At 33.8% G+C, this 9,241-nt stretch overlaps 1 pseudogene; it reads left to right on the top strand.

Moving 5' to 3' along the window:
• Nucleotides 4,968–8,620, top strand: LOC109345376 (annotated as a pseudogene).

Here is a 9,241-nt window from a genome sequence, read left to right on the forward strand (position 1 = left end):
ATGAAGTTGAGTATGAGTAATTAGATATTGGCTTAGAATGCCAACTGAATATAAGATATATGGACGAGTGTGTGTGTTGTAGAGAAGCTTTCCCATCAATCTTCTATAGGATTATCCATCAGGAAGGAGGTTCCCTGAGTGAGTATGAAGTTTAGTGTTGTACTCCATAGGTGTGGAAACTGGTTTCGATCTAAGAAATCCAACCACTTGTAGTAGATCAAGATTGTGTTTTCTTTGATAAAGGGTAATTCTATGAGTGGATCTAGCTATCTCCATGCCTAGAAAACATTTGAGGGTCCCAAGGTCTTTAATGATGAACTCTTTATCTAAGAGGAGCTTAGTTTGTATGATCTCTTGAAGTTTGTCGCCATCCAGAACCAAATCATCTACATAAACTAGAATTGATGTGAAACCTGGATGATTGGATTTGATGATCAAAGAGTGATGTGATTGGGATTTCTTGTAGCCATATTTGAGTAAGGTAATGGTTAGTTGGCATGCCACTGCCTACAAGCATGTTTAAGTCCATAAATGGACTTCTGTAACTTGCAGACAAGATTAGGATTGGAGACTTATAGACCAGATGGAATCTTCATGTATACATTTTCTTTTAATTATCCATTTAAAAAGGTTGTGTTTACATCTAATTGATGTAAATTCTAGTTGTAAGCAGCAGTAAGGGAAAAAGAATCCTTATTGTAGTCATTTTCACTACTAGAATGAAGGTATCCAAGTAGTCAATACATTTTTCCTAGTTGTAGCCTTTATCAACCAATCTAGCTTTATGTCTTTAAACTGAACCATTTGCTCTATGTTTGATTTTTTAGACTCACTTACATCCTATGGCCTTTGTATTGGATGGTAAGGGTGTTAGAGTCCAGGTGTTGTTCTCTACTAGAGCATCCAATTTTGTCTTCATGGCATCAGTCCAACATTTATATTGAATTGCATCATGGTATTGTGTTGGTGTATGGGTAGTGGAGATGGATGAAGAGAAGTGTTTGTGAAATGAAGACAATTTATCATACGAGACTATATTTGAAATATGATATCTGATTTTTGGATGGGGATTAGAGGTTGAGTTGGTTATGATAGTGCAATGGTAATCCTACGGGTAATGAGGTGGTCTTCTAGGTCTAGTAGAATTTCTGTTAGTAGAGATTGAAGAGGGGTTTGAGTTATCAGTATGCTGATTTGGATCAGGATTGATGGAACTTTGGCCTTCAGTTTCTCTGTTAGGAATGGAATATGTCGGAACAAGTTGCATATCAGAAGAATGATAGTTGAAAGGATCACACTGAGTGATATGTAGAATGGGTGTTGAACTTTCAAAGTCAGGTTCATAATGATGAAATGGAAATATGTGCTCATAAAAGATAATGTTTCTAGAGACAAATATTTCATAGGTTTTGTAATCCAGGAGAATGTATCCTTTTTTCCTTGCTTGAATCCTAGAAATATGCACCTCTTTGATCTTGGATCAAACTTGGTCCTATGAGAAACAATAGTAGAAGCAAAGCAAAGACTGTAAAACACTTTTAAATTCTTAATGTTAGGCAGACAATTATACCATTCTTGATAAGGTGAGTTATTTGATAAGAAATGAGTTGGTTGTCTACTTATTAAATGAGTAGCATGAGAGATAACATAATTCCAAAAACATATAGGCATATTAGATTGAAAAATCAAGGCTCTTCCAACAGCAAGTATGTGTTGATGTTTCCTCTTAATAATTTCATTTTGTTGAGGGGTTTCAACACAAGAAGTTTGGTGTTGGATTCCTTTAAACAAGTAAAATTCAGGCATTAGGAATTCTTTTACATTATCACTTCTAATGACTTTAACTTTACAAGAAAACTAAGTTTGGACATATTGTATGAAACCTTTTATGAGATGCCAAGTTTCAGATTTAAACTTCATGAAATAAATCCAAGTAAATGTGCTATTATCATCACTAGTGGTTAAGAAATACTTATGACCAAAGGTAGACGGACTTGAAACAGGTCCCCATATATCCATATGTATGAGATCAAATATGCAAGCGGACTTAGTAATACTGTCAGTATAAGGAAGTTTTTTTTGGTTTAGGTTTATGGCAAATGTCACGAGGATTATTGCAATGTATAAAAGGATAAGTGTTCTACATAGTTACTAGCTTATCATGAGATAAATGGTCTAACCTAGAGTGTCAAATATTACAATCAGTATAGCTAGTATAGGCATTAACATTGTGAGGCTTTGGTTGAGTCAAAATAGATGATACCATAACATACAATCCTTATTTCATAACAGCTGCACCAATCATCTTTAATGAGTGAGGATATTAGAAAAAATTAGATTATATGGTAGAGAAGAAATAAGCTTAGAAATGAAGATAAGATTGAAATTAAAAGTTGGAATATATAAAACATTAGTAAGGTATAGAAGGGCAAAAAACATCACTGTTCTTGAATAATGGGCAACAACTTGGCTCCCATTTGGCAGAGTAATTGATATAGGTTTGATGTGCTTGTAGGACTGAAATTGAGACAAGGAGTAACAAATATGATTTGTTGTTGCACTGTCCAGGATCCAAGAGTTATCTTTGGTGGCATATGATAGTATTAAATGGTTACCTGGATTCTTGGCATCTAAACTAGAGGAGTTAGATGTGATATAATTGGCAGTGTGCTTTTGCTTATTTAACATGGATCTTAAGGCATGTTGCTCTTCGGGTGTAAAGGAAGAGTTTGAGTTGTATCCATCTGATGCTTGCTTAGGAGTTTCAGTGACAAACCCCTCTTCCTCATGTGATTGCTCATTTTTTGTTGTAACATAGTTATTTGCAGAGCCTGTAATAAAGTAATTTGGAGGATATCCATGCTTTGTATTGCATGTATCTATTTGAAAATTTTACTAAGACTCTAGAATCATCCATTTGCATCTTGTTAGATTAAGATAGAAAAAAATTTATTTCTGGAGGGGAGAGGATCTATTATCATAATTTGGGATCTAACAGTTGCAAAAGATTTATTTAATCCTCTCAAGAAGCATATGACATAGTCATTCTCCCTATAATTTTGAATGATGGGGATTATGGTACAAGTGCATTTGATTTGACAAAGACAAGGGGGATTGGCCTAAAGTTATCAAGTTGCTGCCAAAACCCCTTAATTCGTGTAAAGTATGCATTAATAGATGAGTTTCCTTGTTTTATAGTGTAAATTTCACCAATTAAATATGAGATACGAAAAATACCACCTTGATAATACATTTCTCAAAGATCTTTCCAAATTTCAGCAACTGTTTCCATCAATAGGATACTATGCACTATTTCATGGTCAATTGCTTGATTCAGCCAAGATACCACAAGGGTGTTACGTCTCTTCCAGGCCAAGAACATAGCATCGTTTAGAGCTGGTTTTGACAATGATCCATCCACAAACTGAAGTTTATTCTTTGACTCTAATGCCATGCTCATGGCTCTGGACCATCGAAGATAGTTGTCTCCTTTTAAGAGAGAAAAAACCACTACTGCACTATGGTTCTTATTAGGGTGCATAAAGAAAGGGCTACCAAGATCTAAAATTGGGTTGGTGATCTAGTTTTACATTTGGTAAAGAACAATAGATAAGAAGGAATGTTATGTGATATGAAAGGGAAATGGCGCAATAGAGACACATTCATAGAATGTGCTCTAATACCATGTCAAAGTTGTAACTTGCCATGGTAAAGAATGAAGCAATGGACAATTCATGAAAACAGGCTTGAAATAGAAGCTTGATACAAGAAGTTAAAGATGGCAAGAAAAGAAAGCAAACGTACAAGAAGAAAGTAAATGAAGAAATGTTTCTGAATATTATTGAAAAAGAATGAAAGAGTATCTTGTAATTTTGAAATGATTGATTAACTAAAAGAGGAGAATCAAATATATATATACTGCTAAAAATAGCATACAAAAAGAACAAAAAACACTAACTGAAAACTAATAGCTTTCTAAAAACATAAACATTAAATGTTTTGAGTGTTATTGGATTCATTTTAATTGGATTTTGTTGATGAGGCTTTGAGCTTCAATTTATCTATTGTTTACACTAACAAAACCATTGTAACATAAATGAATAATATTTCTAAAGGAATAATATTTCTAAAAGAATAATCATATATATAAATTTTACTCCATATATGCTAGAATATTGTTAAATTTTGTACAAATTCTAGTCCAATTAAAGTATGTCCATTATCTTATTGTTTTGTTGTGAGTTGAGTTGATATTGATAATATGGTCGGAGTTGTTTTGTTTTTTGTTGGTTGTGTAGTTTGTGAGTTGAATTTTAAATGAAAATGAAAAGTTTTAGAGTTATGAAATATATTTGTGAGATGATTCTTAAGTTTTTTATTTTCCTTCATTCCCCTTCAAAACTCAAATTGTAAACAGACCATAGAGAGAATGAGGTGTTTTGCAAGGTGAGTAAAGTTGAGGGTGTTTTGGGAATATAAATTAGTAATTGGATTTAGTCTAAGGGGCTAATTAGGTTTTTGTGTAGTTTAGGGATTCATAGGCCTTAGGATTGTCTCATCCATTATGGAAAGTCTATGATTTGGATTTCCTACACTAATAAGAAACTTTTTGTTATCAAAATAAGCCTGTTTGCTAACACACCCAAACTATTTTATTCCCAATTCTGATGACTTAACTTAATATTTTCTCATGGCTTAACCCAATTATTGAAAAGAAAAAGTAGAGCTAATAACACAATAATATTTTCATGTTGGGTGAAAATTTATACATAGACATTAAATAAATATTACATTCTAATATTGTTATACTACTAACTATTACATTTTAAAATATATATGCAAATATGTAATACTAATGATGATTGAATATTAACAATAGATGATATAGTTTTGATGATTATTTTAAAATTGTTGTTGAATATGGTGTCATAATGTAAGAAAATTATATATTTTTTGGGTAAAAATAAAGAAAATAAAAACCCTGAAAAGTGAAGGGTGGAACTAGAAGGGAGAAGTGAAGTGAAGTGAAGAAGGAAGTTGAATAACCGAAAGAGAAAGGTACTCTTCACATCGTGATTACTCAATACTTAACATTCCTGTGGGGGAGAGAAGATATGAAATTGAAGTATAAATAAGATTTATTTGTGAATTTCATTATATGCATAGTTTATCTCAGTGGTTGTTTAATTTGCAGGTTGTTTTGTACAGTTTCTAATAATTATGTCTTGGTGCACCATTGAATCTGATTCTGGTATGTTTCTCAACTTAATATTCGACTTTAATGAATGTATTTTCTTTTCCCCCCTGATATGAATATTATATTTTGATGCTGTATTGCTTAGTGAAGTGTGGATGATTATTAACAACTATGGATGATGCAGTGACATTATAAAAAATCTTTACACCCTTAGTGGACAACCCATTCTCTCTTATATTTGTGCCTATGATAGGGTGTGATGTGTGGATAAAAGGGAATGGAATTGAAAGGAATGGAGTGGCCAAGTGGGAGTAGTTTTGTTAAGTTCTTCTTAGCTTCTTTCAGCGGAACCAAAATGGCCCACTTTTTAGTCCATCTTCTGTTCTGTTTGTAAAGTCACTGAACATCATTAAAATGCACCAAACATATGTTCACTAGAGTTAGCTCAGTTGGTTAAGCTACCGGGCATAAACCATAAAGTGTGAGTGCCCGAGTTCAAACTTGGTATTATTCCCCTTGAAAATAATTAAAGAAAGTCTGCCTATAAAAAGATGCATGGAACATGTGTTATGGTCCATAGTCCATTCCATTCTTACCGATGAAAAGATAACTAATGTCGAGAGCTCATGAAGTATTTTGTTTGTTCTGTACACTCTGGTATACATTTTTATTGCTGCACTGCTATAGAGTTTGCTCATTTCTTTTTTCTCCATGTGTATTTACAGAACTTATTCAGCAAATGCAAGTCAAAGGCGCCCAGGTATTTTGTTTGTTTTTTTCCTCTATTGAAGTTACACATACTCTGTCATAGTTTAGGGCCATTTGCTTCCTTCTACCCTGCTTTAGCTTCCTTGACATGCTCAATGTGAGATTTTGGCATGAAAGTTACATGGATAATAAAGTGGCAAATAATGGTGTTTTTATTTTTATAGTTAACGACATATTGCTAGACGAGAAGATAGAAAGTTACAGGAAGAGGATAAGATACCTAAAGAAAACAAAAAGAATCAGTTAAAACTAATCAACAACAAGGCCATACAACAAAGCATGCTGATCCCTCTGCATGTGTAGAGAACAATGTCAATGTACGAAAAGAAGTCATCGAAAATTCTACCGTTTCTTTCCAACCACATACACCAAAGGATAGCAAAAACAGAGAGCACTGGCGCATAATTTTGGCATATTTTCGTGTGCCAAAACCTCTAAATTTAGTTAGGAGGAATTCTGGAAAATATTGTGTGTCAACCTTCACAGTTGCATGCATCATAAGATTCCTAAAGAAGTAAATAATAGCCTAAAGACTATGCTGGGGTCTTTTATATATTTTATATTAAAAACAACCTTTTTGGGCTTCTGGTTCATTCTATGAAAAACAAACAAGAATGTTAAAGGATTGTTCCATGAGGTCGTGGTCTGAATGGCGTACATGAATATAAAAATAACAAGGGAAATTACGTGGCTCAGTATAATAATGGCAGGAAAAAGTGATGAAGTAAAAGAAACCTGTACTACCTTATATTGGATTGAAGGGCTCAAGGAGATGAAACATGTTTATTTGAGATGTCTCATTTCAATGTTATAAAGGATGGATATTTCTCATACAGTAATATTCATGTATTTTCTGTTCACATGATGTAGGGTGGGTTATTTGTTTTGATCTATTTGTAATTTGTATTTGGGTTGAAGTACCACTTGTACTTCAATTAATTTAATTTTGTCCTACAAAAAAAGGATTGCGGGTTTCCTCTTCAGACAAGAAAACCAGATATAAAATTAAAAAAAAAATAGAATGATGAAGGTAAAAAGGTCCTTTAAACTCTTCATTCCCTCATGAAAAGCTTGTAGTTTGTGCAAATGGATTTCTGGCAACGAGTAAAGTACATATCTGCTTATTTTTCAATTTAATTGTTCAATTTTGTGACCCCGAATTGTTCTGGAAAAATTCAGGGCTATGCATGATGATTATTTTATGTACGACTCTACTCAGAATGTGATTTTGTACCACACACTTAAGCGATTTAATTTTAATTTCTTAGCTCTATATTTTATTATATTCTCAAAGTATTCTACTCTGATGCGTAGATATTGGCAGGTTGAGGAACTATATTTATTGGACCTAGACTCTCTCAACAGCCTTAGGTCAGTGTACTATCTAAACTGGTCTTGAACTTGTAATGACATTCATTGGTTATGATAACTAATTTTGAACATTTGCCTTCTCTTTCCCTTTTCTTTGTGATGATTCCACCCTCAATCACAGGCCTGTATATGGCTTGATTTTTCTTTTCAAACGCGACTAGGAGAAAATGATGACCGTGCTGTAATTGAAGATCCAAATCCTAACTTGTTTTTTGCTAGCCAGGTTAGGTTTTTTTTTAAAAACAATATCAAAATTTTGTTTTGCCATTTTAGAGTTTTACTGATTTTATTGGTCTGTTTACCGGTGATTAATAATGCTTGTGCAACCCAAGCGATCTTATCGATTCTTATGAATTCTCCAGATGTTGATATTGGTCCAGAGTTGAAGAAATTGAAAGACTTTACCAAGAGCTTTCCTCCTGAACTCAAAGGTCTGGTTATCAATAATAGTGAAGCCATACGAACAGCCCACAACAGCTTTGCAAGGCCGGAACCTTTTGTCCCCGAAGAGCAAAAGGTTGCTGGCAAAGATGACAATGTTTACCATTTTATAAGTTACCTACCTGTCGATGGGGTACTGTATGAGCTTGATGGATTAAAGGAGGGTCCTATCAGCCTTGATCAGTGCACTGGTGAGCAAGGTGATATGGAATGGCTGAAGATGGTGCAACCTGTGATCCAGGAACGCATTGAAAGGTATTCACAAAGCGAGATACGATTTAATGTCCTGGCAATCATCAAAAACAGGAAAGAGATATATACTATAGAGCTCAAGGAGCTTCAAAAGAAGAGGGAACGTATTTTGCATCAGCTGAATGTTCCGAAGTCAGAGGGACTAGAGGATAATAGCAATGTTGAGGCATTGAACATTTCTCTCTCTGAAGTCAATGCTGGGATTGAAGCTGCTACTGAGAAGATCTCAATGGAGGAGGAAAAATTCATAAGATGGAAAACGGAAAATATTTGTAGAAAGCACAATTACATACCCTTTTTGTTTAACTTTCTTAAGATCCTTGCTGAGAAGAAGCAGTTGAAGCCTCTCATCGAGAAGGCTAAACAGAAAACAAGCAACCCCAGCTGAAGAATATGACTAGTTTATAACTTTATACACAACTTTTAGTGTAGAATTGCCCCATGATATTATGGGTATGCCCTCATGTATTATTATGCACTTACTAACTAGTGTTATTGTTTTAGTAGTCTCTGTTGAGTACACAAGCTTCTTGTGAACCAAGGTTACTCTTGCCTGTTTAGTGAAGATCTTGAGTTCCTCTTTAGTTTTTACTATTTAATCATTAGAAACAACCTCTTTGCTTGTGAGGTAGGGGTATACATTTTTCTTTCCTATACCTCACTTGGTGAGAGCCTTGTGCTCGCTCTGGATCACCTTTTTATGAATTTAAGCTTTAAAGTAAGCTTTAAGAGCCAAGGTAGGCTACTACTGTTCTGTACCAGTTGAAAATGATGTAGCTGTTGTACCAACCATATTCTTGTTACTCTTGATTTAGATATAACTTGAACAAACATTAGTCATGTTAAGCAATTATGAGTTATCTACACCTAAATAACCAAACTGATTACTACCCCTTCAAACTGAGGAGCACATCTTCTGTCACTCTATATATCATTAACTGTAATTGGTTAGAAAAATGCTTAATAATTAAATTTTTAACACAAATATTTTCATCAACCAATTATTACAATTGATGACACATGGTGTGATATAAACTACAAGATAACAAATGTGCTTCCTTCAAATTGAGTGGGCATGCCTTTTTTATCAGCATGGAACATACCTGATGGCCCCATTATGGTGAAAATTTGAACTACTTTTTATTATTAATAGAGACAAATAAGAATTGTCTAATGCATATTTTAAATTTAAACATTAGTATTTAACTGAGA

The sequence above is a fragment of the Lupinus angustifolius genome, chromosome LG04 (assembly GCF_001865875.1).
Source record: "Lupinus angustifolius cultivar Tanjil chromosome LG04, LupAngTanjil_v1.0, whole genome shotgun sequence".
Taxonomy (NCBI): domain Eukaryota; kingdom Viridiplantae; phylum Streptophyta; class Magnoliopsida; order Fabales; family Fabaceae; genus Lupinus; species Lupinus angustifolius.